A 9,075-nucleotide genomic window follows, 5' to 3' on the forward strand; every position below is an offset into this window, starting at 1 on the left:
GCGACCCCACAAGGGCTGGCCCACCGGCTTGGAGTCTGATCGCCTCATTTGCATCGCAGTTTGTACTGAGACAGTCGGATATTTGAACCGGAAAGGGCGCCGGCAACCCCACATGGACGGAGGGGTTATGTCTCTTATCCATGGTAATATCGATGCTGTATTGATAAATAGGTAATGTAATTTTGGGAATGGGCCTGACTTCGTTGCACTGCATACACAATTTCAAGTCATTTTTTTTTCCTCGACGGGTCGATCATTAAACAGCCATTACGCATACGGCATCATCCAACAATGTGTAAAAATCAACAGCCGTACACCAATCAAATATTAGCTCAACGCGGCCACTGGAAACTAGAGCGATAATGGTATTACGCATTACGTAACTCAAGGACTGCACTAATGCCATGAAAATGTATCGACTGAAAACGTTCGACCCCGAAATTATATAGTCAACAGTTTTGCTTCAGGCAGCAAGAACCTTCAAAATGCGCGATTACCTACCTGTCAACAGTCCTCTGCAGTAGCTCTTGACACAAAGCTTGTACCTACTTCTTTAGAGCTGTTTCTCTTGTCGAAAGCTATCGAATGCATTGAACTTTGATCTTAACCCGCGACCTGGTGGGGGGGGGGCTATTTTTTGCCCCCCCCCCCCTCCAGACTTTTCGATATATATCCAGAACCGCTGCGCCGATCGTCACCAAACTTTCAGTACCCTCCCGGACATCAATTTTACATATGGTGACCAAAAATTTTTCCAAAGGCTATGATAGGTTGGCCGGAAATGACGTCAGAGTGACGTCATGTTCTGCCGTTTTCGACCCAAAAAAGGGTTTCACGGAAAGAGCTGTCAGGCCTATAGCTTTGCAAATACAGAAAAATGATAAAGACATAAAAGCTGTAGAATGGACAGGGCTACAAAACTGCTATCTCGGATTTGTGAAATTTTTGGATTTTAACCCCCAAAAATAAAAAAAATCAATGTTTTGGATATAATGATCTAAAAATCCAAAAAGTTTTTTGAATTTCGCAAAAACCGGAATACATGTGATAGTCCGTACCACCTTACATCCACATACCAAATTTGAGATTGATATCTCTTTTTTTGGCGAAGTTATAGCGAAAAAATGTTCAAAATTGATGACGTCAAATTTTCAAACTCAATTTTTAGCAATTCTAGACCACGTAGCGCAAAACAAAGACCACCATTAGACTCCTCGTGACGAGCTGCATCGAATCAATACCCATTTTATGCAAAACTATCAACTTTAAAAGTTGACCTTTTTTGGCCTGACCTTGACCTGACCCAGGGGCGTAGGCAGGGGGGGGGCCACTGGGCCATGGCCCCCCCCCCTTGGGCGCCGAAGGCGCCCTTTGCGATTGGAGGGCGCCGAAGGCGCCCTCCAATCGCAAATGCAATTGTGATATAATCGAATCGAAAAACAATCGCGACTGGAGGGCGCCCTCCAATCGCGAATGTGTTTACAGGGAAAATACGGATGGAGGGCGCCCTCGGAGGACGCCCATTCCAAATACGCCCTCCAAATACGGTTGGAGGGCTCCCTCGGGCGCCCTCCAACCACATTTGTAGGCTGTAGCTCTCTAAGCGTAACGGTGGTCGCCTATGTAAGCCGCTGTCCTGTAAATAAGCGCCCTCTCACCCGAAGGCGCCCTCCTGTAGGTTGCCACCCTCCTACACGTTGCCGCCCTTCTGCTGATCGGCGTCCTCATAATTATTGGCGCTCTCCTACCTATTGCGCCCTCATGTGAAATTTTGAAGGCCGCCTTTCTCCCTTTTGGCACCCTCTTGTTCAGTGCCGCCCTCCTACCTATTGGTTCCCTAGTCCTTCCTGTTGAATGTTAATCGGGGCCCTTCTCCTATTGGCGCCCTCGTGTAGATCGCCGCCCTCCTAACCACTGGCACCCTCCTGTTGACCAGCGCCCTCCGCACAGACGCCCTCCTGTTCGTGTCATCCTCTTGAGCAAAGGCGCCCTCCTCACCATTGCCACCCCCATTTTAATCGTCACCCTTCCGCTCATTGGCGACTTCCAGTTGATGACCGCCCTCCCACCTATTGGCGACCTCTTGTTGATCGCCACCCTCCTATTGGTGCTCTCCTGTTCCTCGCCACCCTCTTACCTGGTGGCGCCCTCCTGTTGATTGTTGATCGGTGCCCTCCTACCTATTGGTGCCCTCCTGTTGATCGCTGCCCTTCTATCCATTGGCGCCCCCCTGCTGCTCGCCAACTTCCTACCTATCGGTGCCCTACTGTCGAAACTCGGGATGTTGATCGGGGCTCTTCTACCTATTAGTGCCCTCCTGTGGATCGCAGCCCTTCTACCTATTGGCAACATCCGTTGATCGCTGCCCTCCTATCATTTATTTACTCCTTTGGCATGTTTTTCAATTTAGTCGTTCTATTGCACATAGTTGATGTCTTGCCTGTGAAAACTGCCACAAATGAACGTGCATTCAGCACAATGAATGAAGTATCTATACCTACCAAAACTATCTACGCTCTACGATGCATAAAACACGTCTTTGGTCTTAACGGATTGATCCTACTTTACGTGCATCATGGCATCTATATGGATTACGATTAAGTATTGTCAACAGGTTCGGGCGCAACAGCAGGCATCTGAAGTTTCGGTGATTGAAACTGGTTATGTGGGTACACTGTATGCATCTGTGAGAAGGCTATGAAGGCTGGTCTGAGGTAATTTGGATGATGTTTACGCATCTCGCGCTCCGGTATCAATCCGATACGGTGATCTGGTGCGTAGATATGCCACTGCCAATAAACTTTTATACATCGACACCCATGAGCCAAGCTTTCTGTACAGTTTATGTGGCAGCGGCCCGACCAAACCTTAGGTATTTTTTACACCTTCAAATTTGGTAAAAGAGCGAGAGGAGCTTTGAACAGTGATCGTATAAAAGGCGTGCCTAAAAAGCGGAGGAAAAGGTTGTTTTCAAAAATTTCGCGCGCCTTCGGCGCAGCATTTCAAGAACACTTGACCTTTTGTGACCTGGAGTATAAAGAATACACACGATGCAAAATCAATGCAGCACGACCTATACGAGGTTACGCAAAAAAAAACTGGTGGCATGGTAAAAAACGCCTCCCAACCCCCCAACCCCCACTGAGCGATTTTTTATCTCGCGACCGTATGGCGCCCTCCTTGGGTGAGGTGGCGCCCTCCAAACCCTTGGCCCCCCCCCCTTCGCGATTTTCTAAATACGCCGCTGACCTGACCTTGACCTGAACTTCACCAGAAAGTGACCTAAGCCGTACCTGATAGTCTTATTACCAACACCATTGAGTTGGAAATGAAAAATTGGCCATAAAACATGCATCACACAACCTTAGTGAGGTTGGACTCATGTGACCTGATCTGTGACCCTTGGTGACCTGACCTGTGACGTGACCTGGTATTGTCAGTGACCTTTAATAGCAACATATCTACTAGGCAACTGACGCCCTATCGCTGATTCTCGACAAAATGCGTTTTCCTCGGTGTTTTAGCGCATTCCCTAGAAGACCCGTGAACGGTGAAACATTTCATCTTTGACCTGACCTGTGACGTCATCGGTGACCCCGAGGTCAATGAAATTTGGTTTCCTTCGACAAATTTGACAGGCCTTTCGAACGCCGTTTGAATTTTGCGGATCCGTCCAGTAGTTTCGGAGATACGAGGGGGGAAATAGCCCCCCCCCCCCACCAGGTCGCGTTACAAACAGACCCCACCAGGGCGCGGGTTAAAACCTCACTACAAATATGACCTAAGGCCGGTCAGATAGATGTAACCTGACCGGGAAATCATGTTTCCTTAAGTACAGAATCCCGTATAGGTGAGCTGAACACTTCTAATGCATTTTCATCGTTCTGGCATGAGGCATCCTGATAAAAATTATCGGGTTGAAAACTGTTGGTGATCGATTGATAACCGATTAAAGCTTTACAGGGGCATAATGTGGTGTCACGGATGCAACTTCCCAATCCCAATTCAGCATTCAATGTAAATACGTTTAAAACGATGTTTGAGAGCGTTCGGCTTTACTTTCGTTCATACTCATACTCATACTCATACTCATATATTTCGGTTACATCCAAGAAATTGGGTTTTCAGTAAACCACGTCATACATTCAGTAGTTCAAAACTCATACCTATACCATAGTGTAATAAATAACAAGTGAAGACACTTCACCAATGTATAATGCAAACTCATGTAACAACTTTTCTTCAGCTGGAAGTGGGCTATGTAGCTACTCACGCTGCAGTATGACGTAATAAAACGTCATAAAACGTCACTCCCTAAATCATTGAACGTTATCCTCAGCCTACATCATCGTCTTCCATGCCCCGTCATGATGGATTTTTTAATTGACTTAGACATGAAAACCCACGTTTTTTATTCCACTAAATAAAGGTAAATAATCCCAGTCTCTTACAGAATGCCTTGGTACACACAAAATCAGAGGACATCGATGTGCCACAGCCCGATGAAAGTCCTACTCGATCTAACTGCGCTCCAACATGCTGAACATCGTATCAGCATTCACTCTATTCCGTAACGTTACTCTCGAGAACCCACTGTTTTTATTGCATGTATGGTCGCTTACTGAATGCAATTTGACAGAACCGGTATGAAAATATTCAAAAACAGAGGACATCATAACACCACCGGCTCCTAAAAAGTGTAGGGTATTTTGACAACGTCTCTAAAACATAACCCAGTTTGATCGGTCCTATGAATGACATAGACTCGAGAACCCATGTTTTTTATTGCATTTAATGAAAGAAAATAATCGCATTTTCTTATAAAATGCGTGAAAATATTCAAAATCAGAGGACATCGATGTGCCACAGCCCGATGAAAGTGCTATTCGATCTAACTGCGCTCCAACATGCTGAACATCGTATCAGCATTCACTCTATTCCGTAACGTTACTCTCGAGAACCCACTGTTTTTATTGCATGTATGGTCGCTTACTAAATGCAATTTGACAGAAACGGTATGAAAATATTCAAAAACAGAGGACATCATAACACCACCGGCTCCTAAAAAGTGTAGGGTATTTTGACAACGTCTCTAAAACATAACCCATTTTGATCGGTCCTACTCCTATGAATGACAGACTCGAGAACCCATGTTTTTTATTGCATTTAATGAAAGAAAATAATCGTATTTTCATATAAAATGCGTGAAAATATTCAAAATCAGAGGACATCATAACACCACCGGCTCCTAAAAAGTGTAGGGTATTTTGACAACGTCTCTAAAACATAACCCATTTTGATCGGTCCTATGAATGACTTAGACTCGAGAACCCATGTTTTTTGTTGCATTTAATGAAAGAAAATAATCGTATTTTCTTATAAAATGCGAGAAAATATTCAAAATCAGAGGACATTGATGTGCCACAGCCCGATGAAAGTACTATTCGATCTAACTGCGCTCCAACATGCTGAACATCGTATCAGCATTCACTCTATTCCGTAACGTTACTCTCGAGAACCCACTGTTTTTATTGGATGTATGGTCGCTTACTGAATGCAATTTGACAGAACCGGTATGAAAATATTCAAAAACAGAGGACATCATAACACCACCGGCTCCTAAAAAGTGTAGGGTATTTTGACAACGTCTCTAAAACATAACCCATTTTGATCGGTCCTATGAATGACTTAGACTCGAGAACCCATATTTTTTATTGCATTTAATGAAAGAAAATAATCGTATTTTCTTATAAAATGCGTGAAAATATTCAAAATCAGAGGACATCGATGTGCCACAGCCCGATGAAAGTGCTATTCGATCTAACTGCGCTCCAACATGCTGAACATCGTAACAGCATTCACTCTATTCCGTAACGTTACTCTCGAGAACCCACTGTTTTTATTGCATGTATGGTCGCTTACTGAATGCAATTTGACAGAACTGGTATGAAAATATTCAAAAACAGAGGACATCCTAACACCACCGGCTCCTAAAAGTGTAGGGTATTTTGACAACGTCTCTAAACATAACCCATTTTGATCGGTCCTTTGATTGACATAGACTCGAGAACCCATGTTTTTTTATTGCATTTAATGAAAGAAAATAATCGCATTTTCTTATAAAATGCGTGAAAATATTCAAAATCAGAGGACATCGGTGTGCCACAGCCCGATGAAAGTCCTACTCGATCTATCTGCGCTCCAACATGCTGAACATCGTATCAGCATTGACTCTATTCCGTAACGTTACTCTCGAGAACCCACTGTTTTTATTGCATGTATGATTGCTAACTGAATGCAATGTGACAGAACCGGTATGAAAATATTCAAAAATAGAGGACACCATAACAGTACCAGCCCCTAAAAGTGTAGAGTATTTAAACAAAGTCTGTATTATACGAGTCATTTTGATCGGTCTTTTCCTTCACTTTGACTTGAGAACCTATGCTTTTTATTGCGCGAAATGAATGAGAGTCATCGCATGTTCATTGTTCCTATTGAATGCATTATAATATGCAAAATCAGGGGACATCGATGCGTTTCAGCCCGGTGAAATGCCCAGTTGATGAATAGCTGTTTGGCCCATTTGAACACTGCGTCGGCATTTACACAGCTTCCGAACGATATGCCTGATAAGAGAACATGAATTCTTAGGTATTGCGAGCTGTGGGGCCTGTCCCTGTGTTCATACGCTATACCCATTCTGGCATAAAGAAGACATTCTTAGCTTGTAAAGATGTGTAGTAAAAATAGGTTTTTGGTCTTCTCATTTTGTTTAAGTGATATTTCATTTCAAGTTGCGTGTAGAGGGATTTATTTTCAGTGTTTTGTAGAAAATAAGGGTGAATTAGCTGTTAAAACCAACACTTATATAACTACAAGCTTGGATAGTTGTTTCTTGGGTTAGAAGTTTTCACTACAGGGATGAAACTTTTGCACTACAATGACGAAAACGTCATCAATCGTCATCAGATATCGTTGATTTTCTGAGAGAGCACTTCCGGCAGAAGAAAACGCATTACACAAAATAATCGAAGTGTCTTCACTTGTGATTTATTACACTATGCCTATACATACAGGACAGATTCTATAGAGGTTAAAACACACCACACGTGATAAACTGAACACATTGACCTGGCGCAGCCGGATTAAACATGCTGTTTCTTAACCTTTTTACGGAACGTCGCCAGACCGAAAAGGCATTTGTGATGGAGAGGTCGCAAAATTAAATAGGCCTTCGGTCACCGATATGAAAACATTAGATGTGCTTTTCAAGAACTTTGTCATCACATGGACGTTTGAAAGCAATCACTCAGTTCGTGGAGCTTGGTCGAGTATCTACATTTTTGTATTCTAGGACTGGGGTCACTTAACCTTGACATGACCTTAAATGACCTAGGCTGAAATTTCCATGCATACGGGAAATATGCGTATGAGTTGTGCGGTTTTTGTATAGCGAAAAGCCTAAGGATGACATATGACCATATATTAGCCGTTTTCACGACGGGCTATCCGGCGAATGCACCTGATTTGACCAAATCTGTACCTAATTTTTTACAGCAAATATCTTCATTTTATGAATTTATTTAAGTGTTTTAATCGATGATGCTCTCTGATAATATGCCAAAGCAGGCATATAAGCATTTAGTGCAACCCTAGCTGATAGCTGCTAAGAGACACACTGAACCTGATTTGACCAAATCTGCACCTAATCTGTACCAGATGTGCACCAAATGTGTGCCAGATGGCCGTCGTGAAAATGGCTATTACCTACTCCCCCCCCGTCCACCACAGCAAAGACCTAGTCGGGCCAAACACCTAACCGGTGCAGGCCAAGCACCTAGCCGGTGATTAGCTGACGGATCCACCATCCGGCTGGGCTCTCACGACGGCGCTGAGATCGTGTCATCATTACACCACCCTCCATATAGCCATCCGGACTGCGCGTGACACCGGCCGACCACCGGACACCGCTCCTCGGCGGTTTCAGGCACTCCGTGACACAGCACGCTCACTTCACGACCAGGATATCGCGGCGTGGATGAAACACACCGATCCCCCCACCCAGCACCCACCTTTGGTCTCGCTGCCTTGGTGCGGGCCGCCGGGCGCCGACACTCTCACACCCTGACTGCCCCGCGGCTACACTGCCGCTGACAGCGAGGGCAGGCCCAGGGGGCGCCACCGTAGCGCTGACATCCCGCGAGATAGGCGTATCTGAGGGTTGCCGTCAGCCCAGATCGGCGCGAAAATTGGCCCCCGGGGAGCGCCCTGGCCGCGGCTGTCATTGCCACTGTGCGACCGTGACCTACCTGCGTGGGTGCATGTCTGTGCTGAACGGTCACTAGATTTTCTGAACCTGTGAAGCGACCTTTTTTAGATGCCTATTGTGAGACGAGACTGTGTTGCTTTTTAGGCTATAACTTAAGAGACTTGTGCCCAGTGGCACAGGCGTGGTTTAATGTAATGCCCTACGTAACTACAATAACAGATCTCAACTGTGATATATCTTTCTGCGAGATTATCAATAGGTACTTACCTAAACGTGAACCATACCTATTGCCCGTCAGTGTCGTCGATGTGCCTACTTAGGTCTAGGTCTAGCTCGTCAGTCGTCAGTGGCACTTGACAGTTCAATAACTTCAGAGACCGTTTTTTAATCATATATTTACTTCAGCTCAAAACGACCATGCATCCATGGCTCTGAACTCAAACAAACGGAAGGCAGCGAAAGGAGTAATGCGGCAGCACATAAGGCTTCGGTGACATTGGAAAGAGGAACAGCCACTGACGATTTGTTTGTACCTCACATTTCGGTAAATCTTGATCATGCCATGGTCAAAATTCGTAACCCGTTAACGGATTGAACGGAACACCTGTAATGCCTAACAATAAGGTCACTTCATGGTCTATGAGTCAACATTAATTCTCGACTGATAATCTTCAGCGCTGTGGGTTTCCTGGGATGGCCGAAGACCAGCTCCGACTTCCTCAAGGGTAGACGGCTCTGACGACGATGGGAGATTGGCTGGGGAGGGGGGCTGGGGCTGGTGCCCTGAGCGCCCTGCGGCACCA

The sequence above is a fragment of the Amphibalanus amphitrite genome, unplaced genomic scaffold, assembly GCF_019059575.1.
Source record: "Amphibalanus amphitrite isolate SeventyFive unplaced genomic scaffold, NRLGWU_Aamphi_draft 000047F_arrow, whole genome shotgun sequence".
In the NCBI taxonomy this organism is placed as follows: domain Eukaryota; kingdom Metazoa; phylum Arthropoda; class Thecostraca; order Balanomorpha; family Balanidae; genus Amphibalanus; species Amphibalanus amphitrite.